General features: G+C 37.4%; 1 long non-coding RNA gene across 1 annotated transcript in view; it reads left to right on the top strand.

The window, feature by feature from the left end:
• The first annotated feature begins 1,246 nt into the window (after positions 1 to 1,246).
• LOC138715430 (uncharacterized) overlaps positions 1,247 to 14,618 on the top strand; it is a 77,256-nt gene continuing 63,884 nt past the window's right edge. The window contains exon 1 of the long non-coding RNA XR_011336325.1: positions 1,247 to 1,498. This is a non-coding gene — a long non-coding RNA (uncharacterized lncRNA). The remainder of the gene's footprint in view (positions 1,499 to 14,618) is intronic.

The raw sequence follows: 14,618 nt of genomic DNA, 5'->3' as shown, positions 1-14,618 counted from the left end.
TGTGATTTGAACTTACACTTCTACCTGCTAGGAGAGACACGAAAATTTCTATTCCGCTGAATGTGCCGACGTCAGTATTCTGTACGGACATGACTTTCTCAGTAGCGTTTAACTTATTTAAGTTATTTATTTATTTAGGCCTATTTATATATTAAGCGGAGCCGTCCCGTGTGCCCCGTCGTGCAGCAGGAAGAAGTAGAGAGCACACCCGCTAGCGCCTACGAACGCACCATAGTGCAGTGTGTTCTCCGCGGGTAACAGACGCTAGTCACAGGGTGCTCTGTGCTGATGACCGCTGCTCTAGAGCGAAGTTAAAAGTAAAGGTGATAGTGCATCTCCTTGCTTTAGTCCACAGTGCATTGGAAACACATCTGATAGAAATTGACCTATAAAGGCTCTGCTGTACGTTTCACTGAGACATTTTAATTAATCGAACTAGTTTCATGAGAATACCAAATTCAATAAGAATATTATATAAAACTTCTCTCTTAATCGATTCTTATGCCATTTTCAAAATATAAATAGGCCTAACTGATGTACTGTAATTTTATAGGTTAACTTACTCCCATTTTTCTACAATATCTGTCGAATACAAATATTTGGTCAATAGTTGATCTATTACGCCTAAAACCACACCGATGATCCCCGATAAATTTCATCTACATATGGAATTAACCTCCACAAAAGAATATTCGACAAAATTGTGTATGACGACAACAAAAGTGATATTGTCCCCCTTCTTAAAGATAGATACCTACAATTATGGACCCCTTCCATTGTTCTGATACAATTTCCTTTTCCCAAATAGCAAGTAAAGTATCACTATTGATGTTAATAAATTTTGAAGGAAACCGAAGTAAAATAACAGTAACTACCAGGGATGAATCAGCCGATATGTGTCTTTTACTTCAATACAATTCCCGTAACCTATGCAAATAAATACATTACGTTATTGTGATATACCTCTTTATAATCATATTTGTTAATTTGACTAAATCTGCATTAACGAACAAAGTACTTCTGTGTACGATGACAGTGAGAACTTTATTTATGAAAGTAGAAATATAATGCAACTTAACAAGTTATCGTCTTGCGATGAAGAATAAATGCCTGGCAGTTATCGCTATCCCAATAGTTAGAAGTTGCACCACAGACAGCGAAATAAGACGAATCCAAGTTGTGCAAGCTGCAAGGTCAACTTTTCCCATAAAAACTAAAAGGCAGGAAGGGAGTTTCGTATGTCAGGAATTATATTGGCATTCTCCTCACATCTGTATCGTGTTCGGTGTGGTGCGCGGAGTGTTTCATTATTCTTAGAATAAATGTGCTTGTAAAGATTTGAATTCTGTGAATTTTGTAAGTAAAATTATCCAGTAGCAATCTGTGATGCGTGTGTCGCCATAAAGGATATTGATTTATTATGTGCTAGATAACACAGACTGTTCTATGTGTATTAATATTTGAAAATTGAAGGAACGAAGATTCCGGATCTTAAAAGGTAATAATGCAATGCCTTGATCATTATGCTTATAGATAAAAATTATATTGAGTGTTAAAATACAGCATAAAAATGTTGTGTCATTAGGACATAGGCCTAGTGATGTGTAGTATTGTTCATGAATATCATAAATAATTACGTTGCAATTTTAGTATTGCGTTTATAGATAGATACTGCGTCCGAATTTTATAACCAAGCATTCTACTTCTTCCACATGTAATACATTGCTAGTGGTTTCAGAAAAGCGACGAGTATATTTTTAATAATATAATTCTTTGTATAATTTATTAACTTTTGTTTAAATTTTTATCTCTGTATTTATACGAAAATAAGATGAGTATTCCAATGTATTGCAATGTTCCATTATTAACGATAGATGTGTAGAAATTTAACGTGTCTTATTATGTGATATATTCTACAAATGTTTTCATAGTTTGTTAGCAATTCGTAACAGTCTTACGTTGTAGGTTGCACTATTCTCTTCACAGTTTACGTGGAAATATGAGATAATATTGGGTAGTGCGGTGTGATGAAATCTAACCATAGGCCCTAATAATGTTCGCGTTCATACGGTGAACACAGAGTGTGTCACTATTTTAACTGATTATTATTCATGCTATGGTAATTGTGAATTACAGGAGCGCCACTTCTTACCTTTTTCAAAATCGCTGAAATAAACTATAAAATTTAAGTATTAAAAAAAATCGTGTTAGAAGATTGAATTTGTGTATTTTTGGTCCAGGGAGCATCCGCTTTTTGGTGCAAAGATAATTCGTTTGGCGTGTTTCTCAATTGAAATTATGAAATGGCGTTCCTATGCTTCACATTTAATAAGTTTACAATAATAGACGTTTTGCAACGTTGTTGGATGGGGAGGAGGGAGTTTAGAAGTACAGCGGGTGGAAGGTGGTTTAGAAGTACACAGTACAGCTCAAGCGGGGTGGAGGGGGTCCAACAGATGCTTTGTTCTAATGCAGGAGCGACCGTGACAATACTGTTGTTTACATAAAACGAGCAGCAAATACAAACTTTCAATGTCATTAATAGAACATTATGGTAAATTTACATTTTATGTAACAATATTGCTCCTTTTTTTATTGTACGTCTAAAAAATAAACTAATGATTTTCTGGACAAAATCACACAAACATTTTTTTTTATGCAACATTTTAATCTCTCCCGCTTCCGTAAATCAGTATCATTTTTAAACAAATTCCTGGTTGTGTGACTTTGGAAATGGGGTAAGCAACTCCTAGTTTTGAAAAATCGTTGAGAATCTGCTACAAAAGTTCTCCGATTAGGTAACCTTCTTTGAGGAAAACGTTGACGGTATATCTTCTTGCCTTACTTGATATTCCTGAACTGTGAATGACATTGCAAATTGTTTATGGAACACCCTGTACCGAACTGCCATCCGCTCGGCAGTAGAGCTTGAACTCAGCTGACTCGTACTTACGTCTGTGCAGAGTACTGCCTGCTGAACTCGTTGCCACGTCTCTCACGCCAGAATATTAACAAATTTAAGCATGCATTTTTATTTAATTTCACGAAAACGTAATGGAACAAACAAATATTTATTTAAACTAATATTAACTCTTTGCTAGATATACCTACTGTTGTAGCCTATTTGTCTTCGTAATTTTACTAAAGATATAAGCAGTATAACGCAAATAAAATAAAAAAGAAATATTTTTTCTGGGACAAATATCAAGTTTTGACCCTATGTTGTATGGACATTTTTGATCCTGTAAACCAGCGGTCCTCAGCGCAGAACACCCTGGGGCTAGCGTCTTTTACCCGCGGAAAACACAGTGCACCATGGTGCACTCGTAGCTGCTAGCGGGTATGCTCTCTACCGCTTCCTGCTGCACGACGGTGCTCACGGGACGGCACCGCTTACCCTTTGCACATTCAGCGAGTGCTGACGACCACTGCTGTAAACTGTCCACAACGACTGTGAAAAGGACAGAACTTATACCCCTTACACTCTGTATTGATATTGCGTCCGAGGTTTAGAACCAAGCATTCTAATTCTTCTCTTCATTGTTTACGTGGAAATAGCCTATGAGATAATATTGGGTAGCGCGATATTATGAAACCATATTAATGTTCGCGTGCAGTGTATATATACATGACACATAACAAATAGGCTCGATTGACATAGACTAACAAAATCGCAAAGCAAGGAGTAGAACTCTTCTACAAAAAAACCTGGCTAAACGTGAAGACTTCATATGACGAATGTAATGCAGATACGCGGAAAGTTTTTAAATCATAATTGTTGTTTTTGTATAACATTGCTCGACGTAGCCTACATTTTGACAGCGAAAGGTTAATATCGAACAGCAGCAAAACTTGCTTTCATGATTATCTTTTTAAAATACTTCCTCATAATACTGTCGTGAGAGTTCTTATGACTAGGAGTTTATATCTCGTAGTAAATTTTAAGCTTTACTATTAAACAGAACTATGATGCAGTTTATTGTAATGATGTCATTTTGCTTGAAGTGTGATACTTTCCCAGTAATTTTGTACGAAGTCCGAAGAATAAAATACTGGTGGTACCTTTAGATCAAAGTAGGCTTAAGTGCACAATACCGGAGCGGGCGTCTGGTAATTGCGTAGAAGATGCCAGCTGTTCACATGTGCCACTTTTGAACTACTCTCAAATCTCGTAAGCATTATTGTTTTTTTTTTATTACTGGGTTATTTTACGACGCTGTATCAACATCTCAGGTTATTTAGCGTCTGAATGAAATGAAGGTGATAATACCGGTGAAATGAGTCCGGGGTTCAGCACAGAAAGTTACCCAGCATTTGCTCGTATTGGGTTGAGGGAAAACCTCGGAAAAATCTCAACCAGGTAACTTGCCCCGACCGGGATTCGAACCCGGGCCAGCTGGTTTCGCGGCCAGACGCGCTGACCGTTACTCCACAGGTGTGGACGGCATTATTGTTAACTCTGACAATTTTATCTATGTTTGTTATGCATTATGTTGGTTTTTGACGTCTGTATAGAAGGGTTATGGCGAAGGTATCTTGGGGGCAGCGGAGGCTTGCCCCAGTTGTATCGTAAATGCAATGGATATCGTCTTTGCAGGTATGTGGAAGCATTGACACACAAATATATAGGCCTATAGATAATATGTAATTTTAGTGCCAGATAATATGTAGTTTTAGTGCTAGGTAATATGTAATTTTAGTGCTCACCTTGAATCTAATTCACGTCTTCATTCGTACTTTTGAATTGTCGATGTGATGTTTTGTAGTAATAAATCACTATTAACATTAACCTATACGGATATCGTTCGTAACATTGAAGTAGGTACACTGCACTGACGGTTCACTGCTCTCTGTTTACTGTTGATTTCACTCAACGCTGGTTAACTGTGTCGTGTTGAGGGAACGTCTGCTTAAACTCTGTTTCAATTCTCGGAATTAACATCGTTGTTGATGCCATCTAGTGTGGAGTTTCTATTACTGAAGGTGTATTTATGTAGGAGATATAGAGCAGGGTTGGGCAGAATTATGCACTCTGTGCTTGCACCACAGTCTACTATATACAGTCACGAAGCTTGAGTTTTGAGGTGCTAGAAACAATAGACTGTGACGGCACTATTTTGCATTGCCTGTAATGAGGCGATATTAGCGATCCTAGTGGTGAGCAACTATGTAATGTATTGAGCTTCGCGACTGTATATACTAGACTGTGCTTGCACGGTGCAGGCCCTACTACGAGAGAAGTGTGCTTATAGAGTGCACGAAAACCGGTTTATTCAAGTTGCGTACGTACTGTATGTTTCAAAAGAAAATGTTATTCTACCAAACTGAATAAGAACACAAAGTAATGAAACACTTCCTTAAACACAAAACAAAACATGTCTGTTGCACATTAATTCATATTACTCAATTTCTCAAGGTTTGGAGAAACTGTATTAGCACAAGCTATGCGAAGAACTGCCGTTAAAAGCCGTCATTTCTTGTTTGAGATTTGTTTATTTTCGTAATAGAAAATCACTGTTCACATCTGTAAGTGGAACCAAATAAACACAAAACATTCTCACACAGCTTATGCAGATACTATCAGTCCGCAAGCAATGATACGTATTTATTTATTTAAAATAACAATACAGTATGTAAAGAAATCCACTCATAAAAAGTATGTTTTTTATTTTGCATAATATGATTATGTTTAGTTTTTAGGGCTTCATGTTACCTATTATTTGCAATGTATTAGGTACTGGTAGATTACTTTTTATAATTGATAGCATTCCCTTTATTAATTGAAGAATGACTTATAAATTCAATGTAATTTGGCTACCTTTGCGCATTATATTTTGCGTGGTTACTTATGTCCTGTGGTCTAAAAGTACCGGTAAAATAATTTTCGATTCTCTAAAACTTAACAACAGGTCTATACTGATTATCACATATTTATTTCACTTAAGACTTTGATTATAATAAGAACTTGTGTAATCAAGGTGCATGTATTTACGTCTTGTGATCTAAGAGTAATGTATGTTAATATAATTTTTGATTCTCTGAAACCTAACAATATGCTGATTAACGTAAAATTATACATTCTACTGGGTGTTCAGTTCAAAGCGTGTCATGGCTCGCTGTATGCCGTCATGTGGCTAGTTGATGAGCCTAGAGAATTCAATCTTCCTACACTTCCGCAGAGGTGTATTACATATGTGCCAGAGAAGTTGCCTAGCAAGTACGGCGTTCATTCAGAAGAATACTTACCGATACGTACGGTAACGCCGGTAGTGGCAGGAATGTGAACTGTTTCGAAACATGAACTGAGGTGAGTTTTTTCTTACTGTCGGGATATGGGGAGAGGGTTAAGACGACTATTTACGTATTTGTTGACATTAATTTCGACGGTCAACATGGACACGGAGCATTTGATTTGTGTTGTGGAATGTTGCCGTACGCAACCGATGATAACAAATGCCCTGCGTACGACTTGGCCGCGAAAAGCACAGTTCGAAAGAGGTTATGGTAGCACACCTTACAGACCGTCATCTGTTGCTACGACGTTCAAGTTATACCGTACACGTTATCAAGTACAGATTGAACGCCTTGATTAATAGGCAACTTCTGTGACACAAAAGCTGAAACTCGCTTCAAATCGCTGACTCATCAACAGTGACGTCATGACACACTTTGAAATGAACACCCAGTATAATGTGTATTGTGTAGGGCTATTTATGGATGTATGAACATGTTTTCTATCAATTGCTGCGTACGTATTTTCTTTCCTTTAATGCTCTGACCCACATCAATGAAACTTTGAATATATTTATTTTGTCCTAATTTTACATTAAACGTCGAAAATGGCCATAATCTGTCAATTTTAGATCATCACAGCGTTAAATTGTGTGATTTATGTACTGCTATTATGCGTCTGCTCTTCATCATCATGGCGGCAAGCGCAGCGTTCAATTTGTCTCGGTTTCCTCGTTCCGCGCAGCCGAGACTGTAGGGACTTAAACTAATCTGTTGTCAAGCATTTTATATTACTTCCGTCGTGTGAACTGAAGCCTTCGGTGGAATGAGGGATGGACTTCAGAGTCTATTCCAAACTACAAAACTCAAACATCACTGTCATTCACTTATTCAGTAGGTAATTACAACTGATCTATTTGCTTAGAAAATGAATTAACAGACCTATTTTTAAAGAGGAAATTAAAATGCAATCCAAATGATCTAAAAGTTCTTCAAAGTATTAAAAATGACCAATAAATTGCGAAAAAAAATATATATATAAAATTGACTTATCAGTTCAAAAACATAAAAAAATGCAATATAAGGAATTATTTTTTACGTTGATATTAACATAGGAAGGATTTCTATATTAATAGACATCTTCCTAGTGTGAAAAATAAGAGGATGACTTTTCATCAACATTCGCCCCTACTTAGCCTATTTTCCATGATCACAGACTACTACTTACTTACTTACTGGCTTTTAAGGAACCCGGAGGTTCATTGCCGCCCTCACATAAGCCCGCCATCGGTCCCTATCCTGAGCAAGATTAATCCAGTCTCTACCATCATATCCCACCTCCCTCAAATCAATTTTAATATTATCTTCCCACCTGCGTCTCGACTTCCCCAAAGGTCTTTTTCCCTTCGGCCTCCCAACTAACACTCTATATGCATTTCTGGATTCGCCCATATGTGCTACATGTCCTGCCCATCTCAAACGTCTGGATTTATGTTCCTAATTATGTCAGGTGAAGAATACAATGCGTGCAGTTCTGCGTTGTGTAACTTTCTCCATTCTCCTGTAACTTCATCCCTCTTAGCCCCAAATATTTTCCTAAGAACCTTAATCTCAAACACCCTTAATCTCTGTTCCTCTCTCAAAGTGAGAGTCCAAGTTTCACAACCATACAGAACATCCGGTAATATAACTGTTTTATAAATTCTAACTTTCAGATTTTTTGACAGAAGACTAGATGACAAAAGCTTCTCAACCGAATAATAACACGCATTTCCCATATTTATTCTGCGTTTAATTTCCTCACGAGTGTCATTTATATTTGTTACTGTTGCTCCAAGATATTTGAATTTTTCCACCTCTTCGAAAGATAAATCTCCAATTTTTATAGTTCCATTTCGTAAAATATTCGATCACAGATTACTGCAGCACTAAATTCCTCAGCATACGACAGGCAAACACCACCCTCTCGCTGATCCTCTACAGTCTACAGGCAGAAGTTATCAACACAGACATTATGTAAACATCACCCTCTCGCTGACTCTATAGGCCTACAAGCAAAGGGAATCAACTCGGACGTTAGGTAAACATAGGTAGAAATCAAATCTGGAATCCACTCAGACGTCATTCATCAGGATTTGGGGATCTATCCGGACGCGGTCCTCAGAGAGAGGGGAGGCACCACAGCCCCGGACCCGTGCACGTCCTGTCCCTACGAGCCTGCTCTGTCGGCGGGCAAGATGAGTCCACAGTTCCGCTCTCGGATCCAAGTTTGCGCGCATTCTAGAATCTGATACGGAAAGTTTTTTAATTGCTTATTTAACGACGCTGTATCAACTACAAGGTTATTTACCGTCGATGGAATTGGTGATGGCGAGATAATATTCGGCGAAATGAGGTAGAGGATTCGCCATAGATTAACTGACATTCACTTTACGGTTGGGAAAAATCTCTGTAAAAACCCAATCAGGTAATCAGCCCAAGCGGTAATCGAACCCACTCCCGAGCGCACTCCGAATCGGCTGGTAAGCGTCTCAGCTGTCTGAGCTACGCCGGTGGCGGTATGAAGTTCAAGGAATAATATAATACACTTGTTTTATTTGGTTATTTAACGACGCCGTATCAACTACTAGGTTATTTAGGGCTGATGGAATTGGTGATAGCGAGGTGGTATTTGGCGAAATGAGCTCGAGGATTCCCCACAGATTACCTGACATTCGTCTTACGTTTGGGGAAAATCTCGGACAAAACCAACTAATCAGCCCAAGCTGGAATGGAACAGAGAATAGAAGAGAACAATGGAAAACTAAAAAAATACCGAAAGTCTTCGTAAATATTTAAAAGTAAATACGAAACAGGTTATACAGGTATATGCAGTACTACAACTTATTTTATCACTAATGAATGAATGTAAGTTCTTGTTTGCTATAATTTTATGATAATCTGTAGCCTAAGCTTCTTCCGACCATGAAACTGAACAGAGGGTGATCAGTGAGGGGTGGGGAGGGGATGGATAAGGCGTGGTTTCCCTGCTTGCATTCCTGTCCCTCACTTAATCCCAAATTTCGATAATCCGAACAGATCCCTGTCCCAATTGGTTCGAACTAGCGAGGTTCTACTGTATAGCAGTAGCGGCCATTCGAATGAAGAAGGTGAAGAACATTTCCCTTTTATTTTGCGAGCCACTTGATTTATATTTCATGTATTAAATTATCCAATTTAAAAACTACAGCGCTATAAATCAATAAATGTCAAGTAAGCATCGCCAGGCTGTTTCAATATTCCCGCTGTTCACGTCTCAGTTCCTCGAGCGGCAGCGACGAGGCGATGATTCTCAGATTTAAAATATTATTTTGTTCTTCTATGTTAGGGTGGTTGCTATGACAACGACTGCGACATTTCCCCCCGCACTTCTACATTCTTCAAGAAACGGGTGTTGCTGTGACGAACACGTGTTTGGCCTTCAGCCCAGCCGGTGCGCTTTGTATAATGGGTGACACGGAGATTTACGACTACTTGTCTGGCCAGCAACATGGCCCGTCCTGAAGAAAATTCTTTCCTAAAAATTCTGCTTCGTCAATTCTTCTTCCCATATAGGTCCTATTATGTTTTATGTTTGTTTTTAATTTTTGTGCTGATATCTTCATTCCTTTAATTTTTTATTCTTCTGGCCACAATTTTACTGTTCCTCATAGGAAAATTCTATTAAAAATTAATACTATGAAAGCAATGGAAAGAAAGTCTGATATTCCGAACACAGCCTTTTTAGTGGAAGTTGAATGAATTTTTGCCTTTCCTCAGTCTGTTTTCGTCGTGTTTTGTGTCGGCAGGCCTATGTCGAGCTATTCAGTTATGATAGGCCTAATTTTTAAAATATAATTTATTTTACTTATCACTTTATTAGGTGAAGATATTAAGTGCATTTCAGTTTTTAATTAATTTCTAATAAGTGTGTTAGGACCTAACATATAGTTTTTGTATATGTGTAAATGAATCCGTTCAATGACACAGTGTGTACATTAATTCAAACCTCGTTTAATCGCTGGTGTGAGCAGTATAAGAGATATCTATTGTTTCTAGACAGAACTCAACCAATTTTAGACATAAACTGTAAAAAGTTAAACTCACAAGCTGGTAAATCATACGAACTTAATTATACAACTTCATGGTACAGCAAGCATCACTGAGTGGTTGTGTGGGAGCCACTACATTGAAATACTATTTTGTTAGTCATGCCTACTACTTGGAGTTAAAAAACATGTGTGGAATGAAACTGGATTCATTGATTTTCTAAAATAATGTTAGTCGTGCTCTACAAAAACATGAAAATTCGGCGGAACATTTTTTTAAAGCGCGTGCTGCAGTTCAAAAATTTACAGAAAAATATGAACACTATTGGGAATAACCTGAAAAAAAGCTAGGCTATTGTTAGTGCAATATATTGAAAATGTTTGTTTAAACAGACATGTTATGCGGTCAGTCATCGATACTGCTTTGTATTTAAACAAGCAGGAATTATCATTTCGGGGCCATGACGAAAGCACTTCTTCGCTTAATGTGGAAATTTCAGATGGTCTACTGCACTATGCTAGAATTTTGAACGTAGCAAAAAGTAGAAGTGAATTCTCAGGGAGAAAGTACAGACTGCGGCTACAGTGGAAAAAGTGATGTAGAACATGATCGTAATTACAGGATATTGTTCTTCGTCAGCCTTGCTGATACTTCCAAATTTGACAATTACCTTACTTACTTACTTATTTACTTACTTACTGGCTTTTAAGGAACCCGGAGGTTCATTACCGCCCTCACATAAGCCCGCCACTGGTCCCTATCCTGAGCAAGATTAATCCAGTCTCTATCATCATATTTCACCTCCCTCAAATCCATTTTAATATTATCTTCCCATCTACATCTCGGTCTCCCTAAAGGTCTTTTTCCCTCCGGCCTCCCAACTAACACTCTATATGCATTTCTGGATTCGCCCATATGTGCTACATGCCCTGCCCATCTCAAACGTCTGGATTTAATGTTCCTAATTATGTCAGGTGAAGAATACAATGCGTGCAGTTCTGCGTTGTGTAACTTTCTCCATTCTGTAACTTCTTCCCTCTTAGCCCCAAATATTTTCCTAAGAACCTTATTCTCAAACACCCTTAACCTATGTTCCTCTCTCAAAGTGAGAGTCCAAGTTTCACAACCATAAAGAACAACCGGTAATATAACTGATTTATAAATTCTAACTTTCAGATTTTTTGACAGCAGACTGGATGATAAAAGTTTCTCAACCGAATAATAACAGGCATTTCCCATATTTATTCTGTGTTTAATTTCTTCCCGAGTATCATTTATATTTGTTACTGTTGCTCCCAGATATTTGAACTTCTCCACTTCTTCAAAAGATCAATTTCCAATTTTTATATTTCCATTTCGTACAATATTCTCGTCACGAGACATAATCATATACTTTGTCTTTTCGGGATTTACTTCCAAACCTATCGCTTTACTTGCTTCAGGTAAAATTTCTGTGTTTTCCCTAATCGTTTGTGTATTTTCTCCTAACATATTCACGTCATCCGCATAGACAAGCAGCTGATGTAACCCATTCAATTCCAAACCCCCTCTGTTATCTTGGACTTTCCTAATGGCATACTCTAGAGCAAAGTTAAAAAGTAAAGGAGATAGTGCATCTTCTTGCTTCAGCCCACAGTGAATTGGAAACGCATCTGACAGAAACTGACCTATACCAACTCTGCTGTACGTTTCACTGAGACACATTTTAATTAATCGAACTAGTTTCTTGGGAATACCAAATTCCATAAGAATATCATATAAAACTTCTCTCTTAACCGAGTCATATGCCTTTTTGAAATCTATGAATAACTGATGCACTATCCTTATACTCCCATTTTTTCTCCATTATCTGTCGAATACAACATATCTGGTCAATAGTCGATCTGTTACGCCTAAAACCACACTGATGATCCCCGATAATTTCATCTACATATGGAGTTAACCTTCTCAAAAGAATATTGGACAAAATAGACTTCTTCGTGACACAAAGATGTATTTGGAGAAGTGTATAAGTCATATTCCCTCATTTTAATACTACCGTCTTACTAGCGTACCGGTCGAGAGGAGCTTCTCGTGTTTAAAACGAATAAAAACAAAACAAAGAAACTCAATGTCACAGTAGAGACTGTCAGCGTTAGGGAATATTTCGCTCCAAAAAGATATGTTGGACAAGATGATGGAATCACAGCCCATCCATGAGAACGTTATTGGCAGGTTCGCAGCCCTGAAACTATGGAGGATCAACTTAGTGTAAAGATAGGTAAGCAATAAGCATATGAAGAGTCCACTGCAAGAATGATGGATGTCACTTTCTTGTCGGAAATGAACCAAGACTGTTAATGTATAGCTTAAGACATATAGACTGTACATAGAGAGTTATATGGCATTAACACTGATAGTCACTGTCCAGTAATGATCGGAAAATCACAGTTAAGCTTTGATCGCTAAGCATTTCAAACTTTCAATTGCTTCTCCTGAAAAATATATTCCAAATGACATCCATCATTCTTGCAGTGGACTCTTCATATCTTAATTGACATGTACCGGTAAGTGCATTGATAACTGGCAGAAATAAATACAATTAAATCACTTTCACGATTGAAGGGCATGGGAATTTATGGGAGAGAATTACTTTAGTTACATAGACTTCCGATTATCAATGCAAAGGGAAGTCTCTAGTGAAAATTTGGTCAAAATCTGAAAAAAAGTCGAAATTTGTTTTTTGCCATAAATATTATCTTTGGTTCATGGCCGATTCATTTCTACTACATTTTTTAATGTAGCGCCATTTTTAAAGCTCCGTGCGCATCCTTTAAATGTCCGCTGCAGTGGGCGGTTCTCTGTTGTTCGCATTCTCAACATTCTGTGTGATATATTTCAAATTCGGCGCAGATTTTTCGAGTGTATATGAAGAACTATATACTTCTCCCATCTAGTGGTGTAGTGGCAGCACTACTTGCAGCTGGGAGGAAGCAGATGTTCTTTTGTTGATACTTGATATCCGGTTGGCGGTTTTAGTTTGTTTACTATTTGTGGGAGCATGCCCTTCAAATGGTGGTCTCTTACTATCAGATATTGTCTGTGGGCTACTGAAGGTCTCACCACAGTTTGTACCACAGGCAATATATTTTACCACTAGTTTGGTTGCAAACCCATTGTTCTCCCTCATTTGCAATTATAAAGCGGTATTGTCACATTCATGACACTTCAGATTTTTAATTCTACATAAAGAGTGAAAACTACAGTTTTTTAAGCAGCTTTCGAAGTGTGTGTCTTCCAAATTTGAAAACAATCAGATGAAAATTATGTGTCACAGAGCATTTTGAAGGTATAAAAATGTAGTTTTAAGATAGAGGCAATTTTTTAAAATAAGACATGCATATAATGTACTTACATAACTAGAACAGCCCAGCACCATATGTTTGGCCTTCCTTTTTCTTTTCTTTCTTTTCTGCTGCACCTTTGTTCAATTTTCTAGTTCATTGTGCACTTTTTTGTTTCTCTGCCAAAAATATTCCTGTTAATGGTTGTTAAAAGTCAAAATATGCAAAATTTTCAGCGGAATGGGCAGCACACAATTAATATTTTTTTTATTTCAACATAAAGTGATTGAAAGTTGAAATGACAACTTGGAATTATTAATAAGTGTATAATAAAGTAGGAAAAAAAAATTTACGGCCTATACTGAAAATGTGATTGACGTAGAGCATTTTGAATTTGCATATCATATCATAATTAAAATGTTGATAACTCAGAAACTATTTGTTCGATTGAACTGAAATTTTGCACAGAATGTTGATTTATTACATTCCTTCAGCAGTATGAATTTCATTAAAATTCGGTAAAAACCGAGTCATATGCCTTTTTGAAATCTATGAATAACTGATGCACTGTATCCTTATACTCCCATTTTTTCTCCATTATCTGTCGAATACAACATATCTGGTCAATAGTCGATCTGTTACACCTAAAACCACACTGATGATCCCCGATAATTTCATCTACATATGGAGTTAACCTTCTCAAAAGAATATTGGACAAAATAGACTTCTTCGTGACACAAAGATGTATTTGGAGAAGTGTATAAGTTATATTCCCTCATTTTAATACTACCGTCTTACTAGCGTACCGGTCGAGAGGAGCTTCTCGTGTTTAAAACGAATAAAAACAAAACAAAGAAACTCAATGTCACAGTAGAGACTGTCAGCGTTAGGGAATATTTCGCTCCAAAAAGATATGTTGGACAAGATGATGGAATCACAGCCCCTCCATGAGAACGTTATTGGCAGGTTCGCAGCCCTGAAACTATGGAGGATCAA

Source organism: Periplaneta americana, chromosome 15 (genome assembly GCF_040183065.1).
Source record: "Periplaneta americana isolate PAMFEO1 chromosome 15, P.americana_PAMFEO1_priV1, whole genome shotgun sequence".
NCBI classification, from domain to species: Eukaryota; Metazoa; Arthropoda; class Insecta; order Blattodea; family Blattidae; genus Periplaneta; species Periplaneta americana.
Note: the sequence above shows the minus strand (reverse complement) of the source record. Positions and strands in the feature narration are given on the sequence as shown.